Here is a 21495-nt window from a genome sequence, read left to right on the forward strand (position 1 = left end):
TAGACGGACTGAATCTGTCATTGGTACTCATAATACTAACACACACACACACAGATTAACCTATGTTGAGTAAGGTGAAATTTAATGCAAAACCGAAATATGACACAAAAAAGTGGAAAACAACTTGTTACAAATCCAATCAGTATCTACGGTGCTAGCAGAAGCAGCCAAAACTTCCTTGAGATTCACCCTGATTGGCTGAAAACGAATATATAACTTATTTAATGCAGTCCACTGACTGAAGATACATATCAGGTTGGTTGGTAGTGACTGATATAATTTAGATTCTTTTCTACTCCCGAAATTTTTGGTGAGTTGGGGGCCAGTCGATTAGATCGACCCCAGGACGCAACTGGTACCTACTCTATCGACCCCAAAAGGATGAAAGGCAAGGTCGAATTCGGTGGAATTGAACTCAGAACACGAAGACAGACGAGATACCGCTTAGCATTTCGCCTGGCGTCCTAAAGTTTCTGCCAGCTCGCCGCCTTTGACATGATTTAGATTATTATTCTGATGAAACAGATGACTTCCATTTAACTATTTCTGTTCTGAATTTTTAACAGTGAACTATTGCTGGGTATTAAATGTAGTGCACAAAAGACAAATATCTGCGTAGCATAATATTAAGTAACTTCTGGTATTTTTATGATGGAATATTTAAAAAATGGACAACGAAATGTATCTGAGAAGTAATTGGACTTAAGAAACGGATCGGTAAAAATTGCACTATGTGACATTCAAATGGTACAATCGTCCACAGAAAACTATGTTTCATACTTTGCATATTTCATTTCACTGCTAACATTATTTATCTCTGCAATGCATTGCAATAAAAAAAATATTCATGATACAGAAATATCGGGAACCATGGCTGTTATAAGTTCTATTATTTTTCAATTTTAAGACAATAATTTATATAAAACTACATAATATCATATCTTTCTCTAAATATTTCTATAGTGTCTTCACTTTTGTTACAAAATTAAGTAGGTTTGATTTTTAAATTTAACATTTGAACATGAACATTTTTAAAGCAGAACATCTGAAATCAAACATTATAACAAGCAGGAAATTATTGTAGATTCAGTAAGAATGCAAATAGATTCATCATATGTAAGCTATTACACACATAAGTGAGTATTTTTTTTATATCTGTGTAGCTTTCTCACATCTCTATATAGAATGAACCAATACGTCTCCGGTTCTGGTTATTTTGTCTCTTTCCTCATGAGAGGTTATATTTTCAAGACAAACCTAATTGAACATAAAGTAGTAAAAATTCCATTTAATGAAAAGCTAACAGTTTAATAATTTACTTTCTAAAGATGTGTACAAACGAAAATGTATAAATTAGTCATAAATGCTCATACACACACACAAAAGTAGGCACACACACATATAAATATAATTGGTGGGACGACCATTTTCGAACAACAATTACTTTCCGCTCAAACCACACACTACCGTATTAAAAAAGGGGTTCAAGTTAGTGTGTCACTCGATAAAGTTTAGCTTAATGATGGATGACCAATCAGGTCCCGCTCTAGACTCAATATAAATAACAGTATAATCAAAATATTATACAGTTTTTCGAAATATATGGGAGGAAGTATTGCCAGGGTAAAACTATGCTACATTCCCCTATTCATTTTCATTTTCATTAGTTCCCTTTTGTTTGCTATGATGTTGTCTAACTAATATCTATATATTTAGAATAACATCAACACATTTTTTTCAATTTTTTTTTATAATGATTGAATCCTATTCATAAAGTATATACCCATGTATTATATTGTAACATCATCACTGAATTAAATTTATATATTCACTGTCAGCTGAAGTGAATTAAATTCATCCGGAACAGATTTCTAAAAGATTAAAAAATACATAAATCAGGTGAAGATACAAAAGCAGCCCTTATCAATATTTTTATTGACAGATATAAATTCTTTTATCCATAATGAATAATTCAGTTACAGTATTGTAATGAAATTGAGCACAAACAATGCTGTAGAGCAGGGATGCAAACAGAATGCAATTAACCGCAATCTGTTTTCACCCTATCTATTTAACGTTCAAGTTTACATTCAAAACATATAAATGTAAACTTTGAATAATTTATCTCAAAATGGAATTAATGACAAAAATCAATATATAAGCATTTAAATGCAAGTATATCAACAGAATAAAATAGTTAATTATAAGACAAATAATGAACAAAGTTCGCCTTTTCACGGTAGGGAATTTTGTCTATTATCAAACGAGAGAGAAAACCGTGTGTGGTTGTACTCTTTATGACACTGGAAACAAAACTTAGCTGGTGATTTGTTTGTTATTAGTATTGCTTTTGTCATAATCGTTATCATGTAGCTTTTGTATTTCTGTATAATGCTATGGCAGTATATTTGTAGATTGAATTATTTTATTTTGGAAATTTCGTGAATAACAAGGGAATAAATATTAATATTTTGCTAAGTTATCCCCTCTTCGAAATCATTAGCGAAATATATGGAAACGTGTGTATCTGTATCTACTCACTGTTATCTTCCTACAATCCTTCACTGAGTAAAACTTATATTTTCTTTATGTACAAAAGAATGTTATCTAAAAAGAATGCAGAAACGATGAATTGGGATCAAATAGATCTGCTGAGATGAATGTACGGAATACAAAAAAAATGCAATACAAAGTCAGCATATATAGAATTGGAACATAGATTCTAGGGTCATAAAACAATTTTAAAGTTTGACTTTAGCGGTGTCCGACGTGTTCACTCTATTATACAGTCCTTACTATTTTCAAATTAGTCATGAGGAAGATACATTGAGAATTTGACACTCTATAGATATGATAATCAGTGAAAATAATATGGGTGCGTCTCAGTTTTCCCACGTGTACTGAAATAAGCACTAACTTACTCTGATGCCTCTCTTCCATAATTCATTCATGCATCAAATTCTTTACACCTACTGGAGTCTCTGGGCAATATTTAATAGCATTACATTTTATAGATGTGTAAAGAAGCCTATGGGCTTTTATACACATGCGCTCTCAATGAATAGTCTGCAGTATTAACAGGAAAAAGCAAAAGAGTAACGTCGTGTACCATAGTGCCTTGAAGCCTCTACAGCGGTCATGGTTTTAACAGAGCTTTTTTGTCCGTTATCAAAAATGCTTCTAAAACTTTTCAGATTTTCCAGTCCATCATCCCTCTTCAAATATGGCACTCAGAGCAGTGTTGAAGTCTTACAACAGCATTTCATTATCCCCCATGTCACTCGGAACACATTCAAAAACATTCTACCGGAAGCCCACCTCTAGACGCCTTTACCTTTAGCGCCAAATAAACTAAGTTGCTAAATCTAAAATGTCATACTATCCCAATGTAGTACGAAACTTCGATTAGAAGGGATTAAATGTTAACGCCATGAGATCCGTTTTAAGGGGTGACACAACAAAGAGGTTGAGCGCACAAATATGAAATGTCAGTACAATTAAAGTAACGTAGAAAATTATGAAATTCTCTGGTCCGACTGTAAGCTGCGACCTAACATATGAAGGTGAGGATAGAAAGGTATGCAATATCTTATCTTCAATTAAGCTTACCACCAAAGAATTAGTTATTCTTTTTCTAAATATGAGCATAATTTCGTGAATTAATTCTTCATTTCTTGAAATTATTCATTCTCCTTCAAAGTCATAAACAATTTACTAAGAAATTTACTATCAAAATAATTTCCTATAAACATCAATAAATTATGTATTGTGTATAGTATTCACTATCCCCTTTATTTATACATGCACACTCACACAAACACTCGCACATACACCTACAGACATATGTGTAAATCTATGCCTATAGATGTACATATATATATATATATATATATATATATATATATATATATATATATATATATATATATATATATATATATATATATATATATATATATATATATAAAGCTATCATAACTGCGTTATGGCTCTTATTTCTAGCAGGTAGATGCTCATTAAGCATCATTACGCTTCGTGCAAATTTCATAGCTCCTTAAAGCTATCATAACTGCGTTCCACCCATGCTACTACTGGTGATATCATCAAATTTTGAATTTATCCACAGATAATATGAACAGTAGTGACATCTAACTTCAAATCTCAGTGTTTGAATATTTCATTTATATATTTTTACGCACTATGTGCTCTGATTTTGGCGCAAAACAAAACCAGTTGCACAGTCAGAGACTAACGTGAACAGTCATGGATTTAAACTGGTAGTCCACACTGACGAGACTCAAGGTTGAATAACCAAAAGCCGAAACCTGGTTTGTGTATATCCCTAATTGCATATTTTTATTTGTGCTGTTAAATGTTTTAATTCTTTCTGTGTTCCTCGCATACTGTTTTTCTCTGTTATATTGGTGCGCTACGGTGGATTATTTAAGACCTGGCTCTTATTTCTAGCAGGTAGATGCTCATTAAGCATCATTGCGCTTCGTGCAAATTTCATAGCTCCTTAAAGCTATCAAAACTGCGTTCCACCCATGCTACTACTGGTGATATCAAATTTTGAATTTATCCACAGATATGATCAGTAGTGACATCTAACTTCAAGTCTCAGTGTTTGAATATTTCATTTATATATATATATATATATATATATATATATATATATATATGTATATATATACATGTAGACAGACAACAAAGGATTGATGGAGAATGAGAGACATCGAAACGGATACGTACTGGTAGACATGAATATAGGGGTCGAAGAAAGAAATAAATGATGGAAAATGCATATATCGTTTTACTTTCTAGAAACAACACAACAGGTGCTCATCATACTTGCAAATACGAAACTGATTTGTGCCACGGGATAGCTATTCACTTTGGAGTACACGGTAATAAGGTAAAATATATGAAAAAATAGAACTAAAATAAGAATTTCGAGAGATCTGCATTTTTGGATGGTTGAAGTGTTCGGGAAAGGTGCTTTTGAGTGTATTAGTTATATACTCCTGTTTTGTCGCATTCCTTTTGTTTGTAGGAAGGATCTGTATTTTTTTTTTTGCAAGTTACTGGATCATGGATATTGCTAACTTATCAGATATATTTTGTGGAGTCGTACTCTAGTAAAATAGTGTACAAACAAACACATAGCCTCATAGTGCACTTCTTACTCATGGGATCAGTGAATCGGCCTTAACTGATTAACATATTGGGCGGGTAATATTTATCATAGCTTCGTCAGCCGAAGTGTTAAGATTTAAATTGGGTAGACATGAACAATGAAAAAAACCGTCAGTTGCATTGTAAATATAATTTAATGTCACGCTTGTTTCAGTCTGCCGGAGAATGTTATAAAAAGTATTCCTACCTGCAAAATAGTCCGCCATATTAATGTTAATTCAATGTGTAGTTAATTCGCTAACTCAAATAACGGAATACTACTAGTTAAAATTGATGAAGGTCATTTTTGTCTTACATTTTTTAAATATGAATATCTTCACGATTAGCGTTCTTGAGCAATTGCGATGTGAGCGATGTAGGAAAAGAACCAGTACTGAAATTACAGAGGACCTACCTGATTAGTGTGATGTCTGTGGAGACACAGTTTTGGGGATGTGAGTATGAAGAATGAACGTTTCTGCAAAGCCTCTTTTCAAGATGACTCAATATTGCTAGCTCCAAGTAGAAGAGATCACTGTAATCGTAACAACAGATATAGACCGAAGAAAGAGTATAAGTGAGGGATTAATATTTACATATAGAAAGGACGGAGTGTAATTAACCAGAAGAGATATTTTGTTTGTTGTTGTGAGAATCATTATCTGTACTTGGAACTACATATTACGCTTAGAGAAAAACTGTGATGTAGCAAGTGGACTGAATATTTTTCTTATCAATTTTTAGCAGGTCAATCGAAGTATTATCTGCTGTTGCCTCATCGGCTTCAGTAAACAAGATATGTAAGTACCATATTAGCGTGAGTCTAGTACTATGTTATTACATGTATTTTATGGCTCAAAATATAATTCGGGGTGCAATTCGTTCAATGTTACTTGCGAAGATTCATTGAGAGTTGGATATAGATTATCATGAGCATATGTAAGACTTTACGCATATATGCATATATTATGTTAAAATTGAACGTATCTGAATGATATCTTTACTGAATAAGTGAGTACACTCTACTATAAAATTAGCTTTCTAGTTCTGAGTAGAGCAGTCCCAAGTGATTATGCACTACAATAATAAGTAAAATATTACTACAATGGTAATTTATTCTTCAATAAGCTATAACATTTTAAACTGATATTTGTATTAAATATCTTGTTTACATTAAAAATACCGTTGCTAGTAAGAAATATAGTTATAATTTTGTATATTGTATACATAATATACTGTATAACTAATATCACACAGTCAATTTCCTAATGCTCAAAAGATGTAGAAAATAAGAATACATTATTAAGACACATAGAAATATAACAGCTATGTTGAAAATCATATTATAAATTCAGATATTCATCATAATTAACGTGCGTAAAATATTATAGAGTTTATCTCCAATTTTAATAAACAACGTTCAGAATAGAAGAAATCAGCAGCGAAATTATTCTGCTTTTGACTTGTTTATAATTACTAATTACTGAGGTTCAGCTGCACTGGTCCCTCGATATCTAGTGTTTACTATAATAAATATAATTTAATTATATGAACTTCAGAATATTTGAAATTTAAAAGAAAATTAGATGATATTTTCATCTCGAAAGAGATCACAAAGTATACATAAATATACAAAGAATGAAAACATAATTAAAGGATGAGAAAACAAAGTAATAAATGAAAATGCGAACATAGACAGAACGAATCAAACAAAATTTCTTCAAAACGATATCGAAGATCTATAGAAACCAAAATAGGCACTGTGCAACATAATCTTTGAAATATTTTGCTTTGTCTCCTGATATCATTCGCCATTATAATGTATATCTATTGTTCATTGTATACAGTAACTAGACGTGGAGACAAAATTATGGTAGCCTTCTTATAAATATTTTGTCTTTTATATTTATTCGAAATTAGCTCTAACTTTACAAACATAAGAAGTATTCCTACTATAGTAGTCTGTGAATATATTCAACCGAGAAACTAAAAATTAATCGTATGAGAAAATGAATATAGAGACTTCATTACCAAAGAAAAGACCGACCTCTCACCATCCTTAACATTTATGAATAAACCAAAGCTTACATCATATACATCATATATATATATATATATATATATATATATATATATATATATATATATATTGTTATACAGACTGAAATAATGTCTTAGAATGAGAGAGGGGAGTGAGAACGAAAAAGAGAGAGAGAGATAAAAAATGAAGTACATTCCAAACTTTGGAGAAACAATAATTAAAACTGAAGCAGTATATGGGATAAACACAGAGTGACATATTGCTGACCTGGTATTATAGCAGCAAATCGGTATATGTCTATGAGTTAAAATTTTCGAACATCAGTTTCCAGTTTTGACATCAATTGAAGTACCATTACTATAAATTAATGTACCAATGGCTGAGTATTTTACTGTAAACAAAATCATCAGACAAAGTAATAGTGAGACAGTATGTTGTAGCAAGTAGAAAGCACTCGTAATGCTTCCTAACAGATACTGTCTAATTTCCTTTAAAATGCAACGGTAAATAGAGATATACATCAGGTTTTACTTAACCAATAAAGAATACACATGCTACCGAAACAAACTTCTTAATAATGCACCATGTCAGGATTATATGTGCAAAAATTTATATATCAGCTTTTAAAACACATTTTATACTAAGTAACCACATATAAGCTATTTTACAAAACATATAATGTGCTCAAATATCCGTGATTATTTGTAACATTTTCTTTCACTAATACATGTAGAAAGCTTGTCAGCTTGTCATAACCGTTTTGACGTTTTGTGAAAATGGAGTTAAGGTATAAGACAATATATGAGACCAATTTCCTAATACTTGACACGGAAAATATTTTCCACTTATTCAAAATCTAATTTAAAATTCTGTCAAAAAGCAATATTAAAACAATTTACGGATAGAAATAAAAACTAATATATAAGATATATGAGACAATATATGAGACAATATATTTTCTCTCTTGTTATTCTGTTCAAAACTAGGTGACTCCATCTCATGTAGTCCTCTGCTGTCTTGAATATCTTATTTCTTGTGTTTACTTTGCAAATGAAACATTAAGTATTCATCCATCGTTACTACTATGTGTGCTAGAAATACAATGTGCTACGGAAGAGAGGAATAAGTGATGGAATGAATGAATGAATAAATGAAAGAAGGAAGGAAGGAAGGAAGGAAGGAAGGAAGGAAGGAAGGAAAGAAGGAAGGAAGGAAGGAAGGAAGGAAGGAAGGAAGAAAGGGAGGAAGGAAGGGAGGAATCATGGAATGTGATACAAATGAGAGTAAAAGTATCGTTAAGAAATTGTAAGCATAGACTCAGTTTCCCAAACAAACACATGGTGCTAAATTCTCGTTAAACTGATTCTACGAGCATCCAGTTGGAGTCGATCTTCATTAGAGCCGATCCTTTCTTCGTTCCCGCTCAAAATAAATAAAATTAAAAAATTTAAAGTAACGCCCAAACTTCAGTAACTGCATCGACTTTCGTTTCATTTTTGTTTAGGAGTCCTGGACATTGGAGATAAGTGTAACATTACGTATATCTTCCCTTGTTTATCATCTACTTGTTTCAGTCGTTGGAAAGCCTCATTCTAGGACACTGAACCTATACTCATTGTCAAGGTTCTGCATAGTGGGAATGACCCTGAAAACTTAGTTCTTAGTCACTCAACAAACATAAAATGCGACAAATAACAGTAATATAACACAGGAGCGAAATGTGTATGTACTATGTATATGGGCAAGTGATATCCTCGCATTTTTTAACAATTACACACACATTGCACACACCTCATAAAGCGAGAAAACAGAGAGATACAATTTGGTGAGATTTAAAAGGCAAAAATGTAAATCGAACTTAAATATTGATAGACTAGGATGTAATATTCTTAACCAATTTAAGGTAGCGGATCTAACTCAACCATATTTGCTTATGTTACACCATAAGGTTCGTACTAAAGGTTCGTAAACTTCATTTTGTAAACTGATTATTAGCCATATTAGAAAACCTGAAGGTAGCTCAAGTCGAGTGAGAAAGTCACAGGTTCAGTTTCGATAATATATATATATATATATATATATATATATATATATATATATATATATATATATATATATATATATATATATATTTTATGCGGAGAAAGGAGAAATCTTGATCAACAATTGACTACCATCGGTTATCATTTTTTAATACAAAACTTTATCCCATCTAACAGCCGTTTCTGCTTCCAATATCCCACAGTGTTGCCAAAGAAAATTCTGAGAATAATATTCGTCATATTTTGTAATACTTCCGGTTTGGAACATGGAGCTTCATAAGAGTGAAGAAAAATACATAAAGTAAAAGAAAAGAAAAGAAGAACCTCCAGAGGAGGAATGAAGACTTAATATATTTGAATCATACCATTTTACAGTGTAACGCTTCAGGTCGTTGAGTAAATGACTAAACTAGAAAATTAATTGGTGGGTTGATCTTTCTTCAGGAGTAACAGGGTGTATAAATAATAAAAAAATAAAATAAAAACTTTAGCATAACAGGATACGCTAGTAGGTGTAGAAGAAGAGGGAGTGATATTGCCATAACCTTTAGAAGTAATTATAATAGTTGTTAAGATTATGTGAATAGTGCTGATTAATATTTATCCAAATAACATGCCCATAAATTAAGTACATTTTGTTACTTACTGATATATTATAAAGGTCAAGCACCTAGGTTTCTGTCATGGCATTTACCAAAGTCTAGCTGTTAATATACTTGATCAGTTAAATTTAAAAACAAAGGGCAAGCTATTAAGACTGTTATATGGGTAGATGTAAATAAAGAAATAAATAAAAAGTAAAAGACTTGGAGAAGTAACATTATGCTATAAGTGGCCCAAGGCAGCTTAGGACATTGTAAATAAAATAGCCAAACATGTAAACAAGCACCGTGCGAAGGAAAGAACTACGGTTAAGAGGAGACTACCGTCAAGGGGAGGTAATGGCTAGAGCATTGACCTTCAATTATAGAAATATATGAACTCTATCTTCTGAAATAACTACCACAGTACCCAAGCGGTGGTCTTAGTAGACAAACAGTAAGTTGTCTAAACATTCTTAAATACATTCAGCCTAGTAGACCTATAGGAAGGTATTATTACAAATCTTCAAATTAATTACATGATTACAATTACGTCACTTGCTAATTACTATTATAGTCACAAATACAGTGTTCTACTGCAGTTTCCTAAATCATAGCGTCGATTTCTTACGGTGGGTAATGAGGCATAAAGCCGACCCCTTGTTATATTTATGCATATAATTATTAAATATTTTATGAAATTTACCTAAAAGGATTTTAATTCCGCACTGGCTACCTGGTAAAATCATTATTGACTTTACCCTTTATTATTAAAATTAATTTTAAATAAATTCACTCCATGATCGAAACTGCATTTACTGCGGTCTAGATTTTAATACGTTACACGTAGGTATAAATGATAAATATGAATTGTACTCGGCAGAATATTCATACGAGTGTAGATAAATACTGGACATGTGATGACGGTGATCGCGTGCATATTTTTTAAATACTCGTGAACTTATACGGAATACTATGTTGATGAGAGAGATTATGTAAAATTATTCATTACTTTAAGTTCGAAACGCGTTTATAGTTAACCAGCCTTATTGCTTCATTATTTTTCTTTTGCTTACCTACAATAAATTGTTTTATTCTCGGAGATTCAAAAGTAGTAAAAAGGACTTTAGCATCTATTTCTTACGGTGCGTGTTGAGGCATGAAACCGACCCCTTGTTATAACTATGTATATAAATATTAGATATTTTATAGAATTTACCTAAAAGGATTTTATTCCCGAACTGGCTACCTGGTAAAATTATCATTGATTTTACGCTTTATTATTAAAATTAATTTTAAATAAATTCACTCCGTAATCTAAAATGCATTTACTGCGGTCTAGATTTTAACACGCTACACGTGGGTATAAAAGAAAGATATGAATTATACACGGCAGTATATTTTACGAGTGTAGATAAATATTGGACATGCGATGACGCTGATCGTGTGCATGTCTTTGAAATACTCGTGAACTAGTAAAAAGGACTTTAGTCTCTATTTCTTACGGTGCGTGGTGAGACATAAAGCCCAGCCATTGTTATAATTACGTATATAATTATAAAATATTATATATATATATATATATGCGTGTATTTGTGTGTGTGTGTGTGTGTGTGTGTGTGTGTGTGTGTGTGTGTGTGTGTGTGTGTGCGTGCGTGCGTGTGTGTGTATTGTTAACACAAGACCGATTTATAAATAGATCTGCATACATACAGCTAAACACCTGTTCACACAGTGCAATGCAGCTACACCTAACTGATGCAAACAATAACCCCGACAACTCGGATTAGCCGCCGCACCCCTTAACTGAAAATATCATGAACTGCAACCATGCAGCCTATCCTAAGGAAGGACCAGATGAGAATGCTATATGTATTTAGGTACTTATGCATAGGACACTTGCAGAACGTAACAATAACTAGAGTATAGCCTTTTCAAATGTTACGTAATAAAGTGACTAACTAAAGAGACAAACATTTGCTTCATTGAGTTCATTATGCTTGGACACAGCTATATGTATGTATGTTCCTACATGATACATCTGGAACGCAAGCGTGAGTCACTAAAGTATACAAACTAAAGAGTACTAGAGCATAGGCAATGAACTAATGTAACAAATGAATTATCTTGAGAGGCAAAAATATGCATTTCTATATTTTTACACTTGTGTGCCGTTATTGATGTTGAAATAAGTTCAGATATATATAACCTTACTATGCAGCTCTATATTAATAATAATACTAATGTATGTCAACAACAAGTTACTGCTTAAAAAAACTAACGAGATGCGGGAATGTGTATGTATATGTATGCAAGTATATGTGTGTGTGTGTGGACGTCTGTAGATATACATATACAGTGTGTCTGTGTTTGTGAAGAGTGCTGGGCGGGGTATTTCAGGTGTATGCGTACGTGCATTATGTGTATGTGGGTCGCACATGTATGTCTGTGTTTGAATATATATCTATATATATGTATACGGGGATATACATATACATATGTGTGTGTGTTTGTGTGTATGTAGGTTGGTCTTTGTATATGTATGCGTAAATAAATACACATGAACATGAGAATGTATAAGTGTATATGTATGTATGAGTGTATGTACAAATAGATGTAGAGTTGTGTAATTCACCATTGGTGATATAAATGAGGAGTGGTCAGACTATCTGCGAGATACCCTTGTCTTGAGGTGATTGTAATGGCAAGCTTGTAGTGAGATTTTCTTCTAGCCATAAATTCTCTGAACTACAGTCGAAATTGACCATATTGGCGGGTGGGGCAACGTCCCTTGTGCAAAAGTACGTACGAGCGTTTGTGTGCAAATGTATGTATACACATCCCAGCCTAACAGTCCGCCACATAGATATTCTAGACTGCATATATCTTTCCCTTCCCTTCCTAGTACCATTCCTTTGCCTAAACCTAACCCTAACCCTAACCCTAACCCAATGCAACACCACCCATCCTTCACTTCTCCTACATTTGTTTTATAAACGGTTGTCAATATTTACAAATGTTTGAAATTCTGATGCAGACATAATAGTAATTGAAAATTGTAGCAATATTTCATTCTCTTACTGACGTGCATATAACATGACAGCTAAATCTGAAGATCTTTAGCGAGACACAACTTGAATGTACGTACCTGATGGAATCCAGACTGCAGAATGGATGCAACGCAACATGTTGAACGGAGTCCCACCCATAACGGACAGTAGCAGGATGGGCCAAATCGACCGTTGTACAAAATAAAGATTAACACCAAATCCATGTTCTGGTTACTTAAGAAATTATTATTATTATTATCTCAGCCAACACTGCAGAATTCCTGAAGGATATTCAACGGTAATATATTCCCACTGCGGATAGCACAAGGTAGCCCAAACTCTGCTAGTGCTCTACTAGACACTTCAACATACTAATCGACATATACCCATCATTCCAAAATATTGTGTGTGTGTGTGTGTGTGTGTGTTTGTGTGTGTGTGTGTGTGTTTGTGTGTGTGCGCGTGTGTGTGTGCGTGCGCGTGTGTGTGTGTGTGTGTGTGTGTGTGTGTGTGTGTGTGTATGCATGTATATCAAGCTAAAATATAGGACGAATGAGAGGTGAAAATAATTATTTACCGATTTGTCATTCTTATGACTATGGGTGTTTTGCAACCTTCACCATGTGGGAATATTTTCAGTATATAGTACATTATGTTTGCGTTTCTACACTAATATGAATACTATGTGCTGTACAATACAATTGTATATTTATAAATCGGTACAGATAAAGAAATTTACGTCACCTGATCAGCAGAACATTATCGTTAAACATATGCTTCAACTCTATATATACATATAAGATGTTCTCTTTTTATAAATAGGTCGTGAGACCGAACTAGATAAAATTTACATTATATGTTCATGAAAAATGTTAAAAAGAAAAACAGGAATATTTAAAAGAAGTAATATATTTATAATAAAAAAAATTTAAAAACCATATAATAGTATATACGAAAATATAAACGAATTCAACGGAGGGGAGGCAGCGGAGACATAATGATTAAACTAAGAGATAGTGTTGAAGAATAGTATGTTCCAAACTGAGGCAATTAGTCGGACGACCACGCATAAAGGCTCGTAGATCATAATTTAATCGTATTTTCTAACTACACCTCAAAATATTTCCTGTCATCATGAACTGTAGTGAATCCAAAACATTACACACGCCTACATAGAAACACTTACATATAAATACTAACATATTAAAAACTACACAGCCACGCTCACATAGAAGTATACCCTTACACCCATTAGTGTACATACAGACCATACGGAGACAAAAACACACAAACTAATATGTATATATACACATAATTATAAATGCATACGCACATAAAAATTCATACGAAATCGCATATACATACACTGACACACAATACAAGCACACACACTTATAACTTTTAAGAGATGCGTCCCCTCGAATCAGACCTAGTATGGCTGATGAGATTCATTCCACGGAGAGGTCAAACTTTTAGAGATTCCATTTCAATAAAAGAAACTTCTTTCCGCAAAATTTCAATAAAAGAAACTTATTTCAGCAAAATTTCATATCTAGAATTTTGTAAGTCAGTTTTGTTTCGTTGAAAAAAGATGACGTCTTTCGACTAAACAAAGGCTACATCTTTTGATCCATTAATATATAGTGTGGATCGTGTCACAGTTTTCCGCATGAGAGTGTGTGTTGTGTAGTTGGCCTTCCGATCCAAGATATTGTTGATAGCCTCATTCTTAATTCTTATACACATATCGGAAAGCAGTCTGCCGATTAACCTTCCTTTTTCATCACGGGAGAGAGAGAGAGAGAGAGAGAGAGAGAGAGAGAGAGAGAGAGGGAGGGAGAGAAAGAGAGAGAGAGGGAGAGGCAGAGAGAGAGAGATATCTACGCAAAGGTTTAGTGAGTGATGGAAGTGATTTTGAAAGTACTTATGATTTTTTTAAAAATTGTGAGTGAACGTCGATCACAGCCTTAAGATATTCCTAAGGTATCGTCAAACTATAGACTAATCTTGGATGGGAACTTAGATCTTAGCTGTAGAAGTGAGTTGCGATGTCATTTGATGATGTATCCATCTTTGCCTTCCCCTTTGATAACATCGGTGGCGTGGAGAGGGGAGACTGGTATGTATGGGCGACTGCTGGTCTTCCATAAGTAAACTTGCCCGGGCATTTGCCTTGCAGGGTCAATTTCTAGATGCGATCTTATGGACATTCACAACCGAAGGAAGTCCTTTACATATATGCTTGTCTTTATGTGTAGGTATACATAGATATAAACTATAATTGAAGGGTGAAAAATGTTTCAGTAAAGATAGAAAAATAGTTAGATAGATGCATACATACTTATATATATATATATATATATATATATATATATATATATATATATATATATATATACATACATACGTAAAAATCTTACGTAGGTACGTATATATGCATTTATGTATATTTCTAAGAAGGAAGGTAGGTAGGTAGGTAAGGATTTAGATAGCTAGGTAGTTTGGGAGGTATTTTTCAGGAGCAATTTGCACATGACACTTTACGGTGTCTCTGGAACTGATGTAAATGAGGTATCCTCAAAACAGAAACGTAACCCAAGTACTTGCAACGCAAATGTCTCCATTGAAGGTGGAGAAGGTACCAGGTGATAGTATTAAACTAGGTGACATTTTAATTATACCACCCAAATTAAAACTGTTATATATGTATACACACAAGTTGTTCATCATACGTAAATATACACACGCACGTAAACAGACACACGCACGTAAACAGACACACGCACGTAAATACACAAACATATATTTATATTATCAACCTCTTTATAGAAGTCCGTGGACAGTTATAGCTTTATAAACCTATTTAGAGCTATGTAGGCGTGTGACACTCAGATATAAGAATTTCATTTTAGTTAACTAAGATCTTTATGATTTTCAATAGAAACCATCGTCAAAATGACGTTTATGCAATTATCGTGGTAAGCGGAATCTGAGTTTCTTTTCAGTATATTAATCAAAAATTAAAGTGAAATGTATACAATGAAGCCAGTATCCATATTTGTGAAATAATATATTTTCGTAGTAGCTTCTTTGTTCTTAAATATTTTGATTAGAGTAAAGAATCTTATATATATATATATATAATCTTTCCATTTTATCAATGTGCCATCGGAACACCAACACAAGTTAGATCTTAAAGAAACCTACTTTATTGAAAATATATATATATATATATATATATATATATATATATATATATATATATATATACGTATTTACACATACACACACGTATCCACGCACGCACGCACATATGTATATATAATAAGTATCGATTCTTTCGACACTAAAAGTTCTCCGAGATGATGCCCCAGTTGGGTCTCAGTCTAGAGACTGAACGAAATAAAACACAAAAGATAAAGATATTTATACCTGAATTTAAACACGTGGGGATGGAATGATCAACCTTTATTACAACATCGTTACTACTGCTTCAGTGCATCATTATCAGCTGGTAATTGCTGAATATTACGTATATTATGCACATGATTGCATTAATATTATTCAATAATAGCTATATACATGTTAGTTGTTAGGTTAGTAGCAACAAAAGCGCTTACTCGTAAATATAAGCATACACCCAATAGAAAATTAAGATAAATTGGAATGGTTTGGAAAAAGAAACAGAGCCGGGAGTAGAAGATGGAACAAACGCTTATACACCTAGGAAACGCTGAATTAATCTAAATACCTGTAAATAGAGAAAACATAGAATAATGAATCTTGTTTTAACCCTCTGGTCTGAGTTCAACCAAGTAATTGCAAACACAGTCTTCAAGCACGAAGACCACCAACTGACCATTTGCCTGAACCTTCGCTCCAACCATTGGCACTTGTCAGATTACCTAATTACCCAGAGAAAAGATCGGAACGACGTATTGTATTCAAGAGCCACGAGAAAGCTCTTCTCTACTCTACCGACAACCCTATGGTAATTGTAGAAATATCTTACAATCTTGGTGTATTGTAAAGATTGGCTTTACTTGTACGTGCGCACATACTACATAAAGTATTGTCTATCTGAGCTGCCTCTTGTGATTTGACAGGAAATAAAAATCTGAGAGACACAACATCATCATACTACATCACATGCACACATCCTACGCAAAACACTTTCAATACAGTAACCATAAGAGCATAACAGCAAACCACAGCACATACCCAAGGCACACAGAGCTGCGCTCGGTAATGAAGTGAAAGCACGTTATAAAAATAAAACTACTGAACAATAATAATAATAATAATAATAATAATAATAATAATAATAATAATAATAATAATAATAAGCAGACAGTGCTACAGCTCCAAACAAAAGAGGGACTTGTGAAAACGAAAGCCATCCCCATTAGAAGAGGAATAGAACTGGATGCGGTTACAAATGCTACGGAAAAACAGTCAGCCACCTTTTATATATGGATGACCTAAAATTATATGCAAAAAATGACAAAGAGCTAGAAACACTACTACAGACAGTACACGGCTTTACCAAGGAAATAGATATGAAATTCGAATTAGAAAAATGTGCCAAAGCAACCCTGAAAAGAGAAAAATTAGTTAAAAGTAGCAATATAACACTAGATAAAGCCAATGAAATAAGAGAACTAGACGAATGTCAACCATATAAATATTTAGGAGTCAATGAACTAGATAGGATACAATATACACAAATGAAAGAAAAAATAAAGAAAGAGTACTATAGACGAGTTAGATCAATACTAAAAACAGAGCTCAATGCTAAAAACAAGATAATGGGTATCAACACTTTAGCTGTCCCAGTTATAAGCTACAGCTACAACATCCTTAACTGGACACTAAACGAACTATCTAAAATAGACAGAAAAACAAGAAAAATAAAGACAGGATATAGGATGCACCACTCAAAATCTGACATAGAAAGGCTATATATACAACGCACAGAAGGTGGCAGGGGTCTTATACAGCTGGAAAACTATTATAAAATAACCACCATAGGACTACAAAAATACCTACTCCAAAAGCAAGGAAAATAAATACAAATAGCCACAAAACACAAGCAAAACAAAAAATTGTTTTCAGTATTTAAGGAAGCTGACAAATACAAACAGGAAATCAATCTACCTAACAAATACGAAGAAGAAGAAGAAGAAGAAGAAGAAGAAGAAGAAGAAGAAGAAGAAGAAGAAGAAGAAGAAGAAGAAGAAGAAGAAGAAGAAGAAGAAGAAGAAGAAGAAGAAGAAACAACAAAAGCTATAAAACAAATGAAATCCAAACTAAAACTAGAACTGCAACGGACCATGATAAAATGATGGGAAGAAAATCCCCTACATGGTAAATACTGGGCTAAACTAAATGCAAAAGAAATAAACAGAGAAAAATCCCAGCAATAGTTGAGAAGCTCAGGACTCAAAGCAGAGACTGAAGGATTTTTAATTGCTGCACAAGACCAAAGCCTCCCCACCAGAAATTACCAAAAACATATAATGAAAAGGAACATAACAAGTAACTGCAGAATATGTGGCGGTGGACAAGAAAAAATAAATCATATTATCTATGGCTGCCCAGTCCTGGCTAAGAAGGAATATATTCACAGACACAACAGAACTGGGACCTATATACACTGGAAGCTATGCCAACACTATGGAATAACAACAGAAAAAAGATGGTATAAACACACGCTAGAAAACGTCACAGAAAACGAGAAAGCAACCATACTCTGGGATATGCCAATACACGCCGATAGAGAAATTAAGGCCAATAGACCAGATATAGATATCAGAGATCATGAAGAAAAAAAAAACTTTCTAATTGATGTATCAATACCAGCAGATGACAACGTCTCTCTAAAAGAAATGGAAAAACTTTCAAAATGCAAATACCTGGAAATAGAGGTAACTCGAATGTGGAATCTAAAAACAGAAACAATTCCTATTATAGTAGGTGCCTTAGGTATAATAAAAAAATATTCAGACAAATACATAACAAAAACACCAGGACTTATAAATATATATAACATACAGAAAATTGCACTACTGGGCACAGCACACATCCTACGCAAAACACTTTCAATACAGTAACCATAAGAGCACCACAGCAAACCACAGCACATACCCAAGGCGCATAGAGCTGCGCTCGGTAGTGAAGTGAAAACACTTTATAAAAATAAAACTACTGAACAATAATAATAAAATGACAGGATCTAGGATGCACCACTCAAAATATGACATAGAAATGCTATATATACAACGTATAGAAGGTGGTATATGCCATATACAGTTGGAAAATTATTATAAAATATCTACCATAGGACTGCAAAAATACCTACTTCAGCAGCAAGGAAAACTATTTCAAATTGCCACAAAACACAAGCAAAACAAAAAACTCTTTTCAGTATTTAAGGAAGCTGCCAAATGCAAACATGAAATCATACTACCTAAGAAGAAGAAGAAGAAGAAGAAGAAGAAGAAGAAGAAGAAGAAGAAGAAGAAGAAGAAGAAGAAGAAGAAGAAGAAGAAGAAGAAGAAGAAGAAGAAGAAGAAGAAGAAGAAGAAGAAGAAGAAGAAGAAGAAGAAACAATAAAAGCTATAAAACAAATGAAACCCAAACTAAAACTAGAACAGCAACGGACCATGATAAAACGATGGCAAGAAAATCCCCTACATGGTAAATACTGGGCTAAACTACATGCAAAAGAAATAGACAGAGAAAAATCCCAGCAATGGTTGAGAAGCTCAGGACTCGAAGCAGAGACTGAAGGATTTTTAATTGCTGCACAAGACCAAAGTCTCCCCACCAGAAATTACCAAAAAAAATAATGAAAAAGAAAGATAACAAGTAACTGCAGAACATGTGGTGATGGACAAAAAGCAATAAATCATATTATTTCTGGCTGCCCAGTCCTGGCTAAGAAGGAATATATTCACAGACACGACATAGCTGGGACCTACATACACTGGAAGCTATGCCAACACTATGGAATAACAACAGAAGAAAGATGGTATAGGCACGCGCCAGAAAAGGTCACAGAAAACGAGAAAGCAACCATACTCCGGGATATGCCAGTACACACAAATAGAGAAACTAAGACCAATAGGCTAGATATAGTTGTCAGAGATCATGAACGAAAAAACAAATATTTCTAATTGATGTATCAATACCAGCAGATGACAACGTTTCCCTAAAAGAAATGGAGAAAATTTCAAAATACAAAGACCTGGAAACAGAGGTAACTCGAATGTGGAATCTAAAAACAGAAACAAATTCCTATCATATTAGGCGCATTAGGTATGATAAAAAATATTCAAACAAATACATAACAAAACACCAGGACTTACAAATATATATAACACACAGAAAATTGTACTACTGGGCACTGCGCACATCCTACACAAAACACTTTCAATACAGTAACCATAAGAGCATCACAGTAAACCACAGTACATACCCAAGGCCCATAGGGCTGCGCCCGGTAGTGAAGTGAAAGCACGCTATAAAAATAAAACTACTGAATAATAATAATAATAATAATAATAATAATAATAATAATAATAATAATAATAATAATAATAATAATAATAATAATCGAGATAACTTTTTCTGGAGATAATAAAATCGAAGAGAAAGAAGAAGAGAAACTGTACAGCCGTAGTGAACTGAAGTGAGAAATATGCTGACTGAATGCAATGAAGACAGTGGCCGTGTTACCGATAGCGACTGTTGCGCTTGGAGGTATCAGCAACGTGGCTCAAGAAGATTTGTACAAATGTAAAGATAGAACAACATCGCTTGGAACTGAAAGAGTTCTCCGCAGAGTTCTACAGGCATGATCTGTAATCAAGTGTCAACATAATCTCCTGGCTATGGGTAGCTCTTTCCATCACCCCCACCGAAATAAGCTGAAAGTTTTAACCAAAAAAAAAAAAATGATAATAAATTAGTGTAGTTTTCTTCAAATTATGGTATGTACGTTTCGATAGCATCGGTGTACTTTTATTCACAAATATATCGCATAATATGAACGCTTATAACATTAATTAAGTTATATTAATTATACAAACAACCAACTATTCCGGCATTTTGAAGTCTTTACACATCGGTGTAAGAACATTTCAATCCCAATTCCTGGAAGTAAATGGGAAGGTTCAAGATAGTCAGTATAAAGAGTGGGGAGGGATTAAATTGGATATACAGTCGATCACATTAATCTGGTGCTTTGCCTTCAGTGACCATCTTATGGAAACATTGCATGATAACATCGGATTTCTAGTAATTTTTTCACATGCTTATAAATTTCAGTTCTAATTTTTCAAATTTGAAGTTCTCGGAATTCTGCATCACGTAACAGAAAGCCAATAAATGCGAAAGGGAGATTAAAAAACAAACCGAAGGTCAGAAAGCCGTAAAGTGAGAGAGAGCAGTAGGTGCAAATAAATACATAGCTATAAAAGATAGACACATACCTAATTCGAAAGTAGTTATTTTTAGAAACATAGATTAAATGAGAAACATAGATTAAAAGACATTGGCAGTTGGATAGATATATGCGTTATATATCTAGAGAAAAATAAGGG

This window comes from Octopus bimaculoides, chromosome 1 (genome assembly GCF_046866305.1).
Source record: "Octopus bimaculoides isolate indiv1 chromosome 1, ASM4686630v1, whole genome shotgun sequence".
NCBI lineage: Eukaryota > Metazoa > Mollusca > Cephalopoda > Octopoda > Octopodidae > Octopus > Octopus bimaculoides.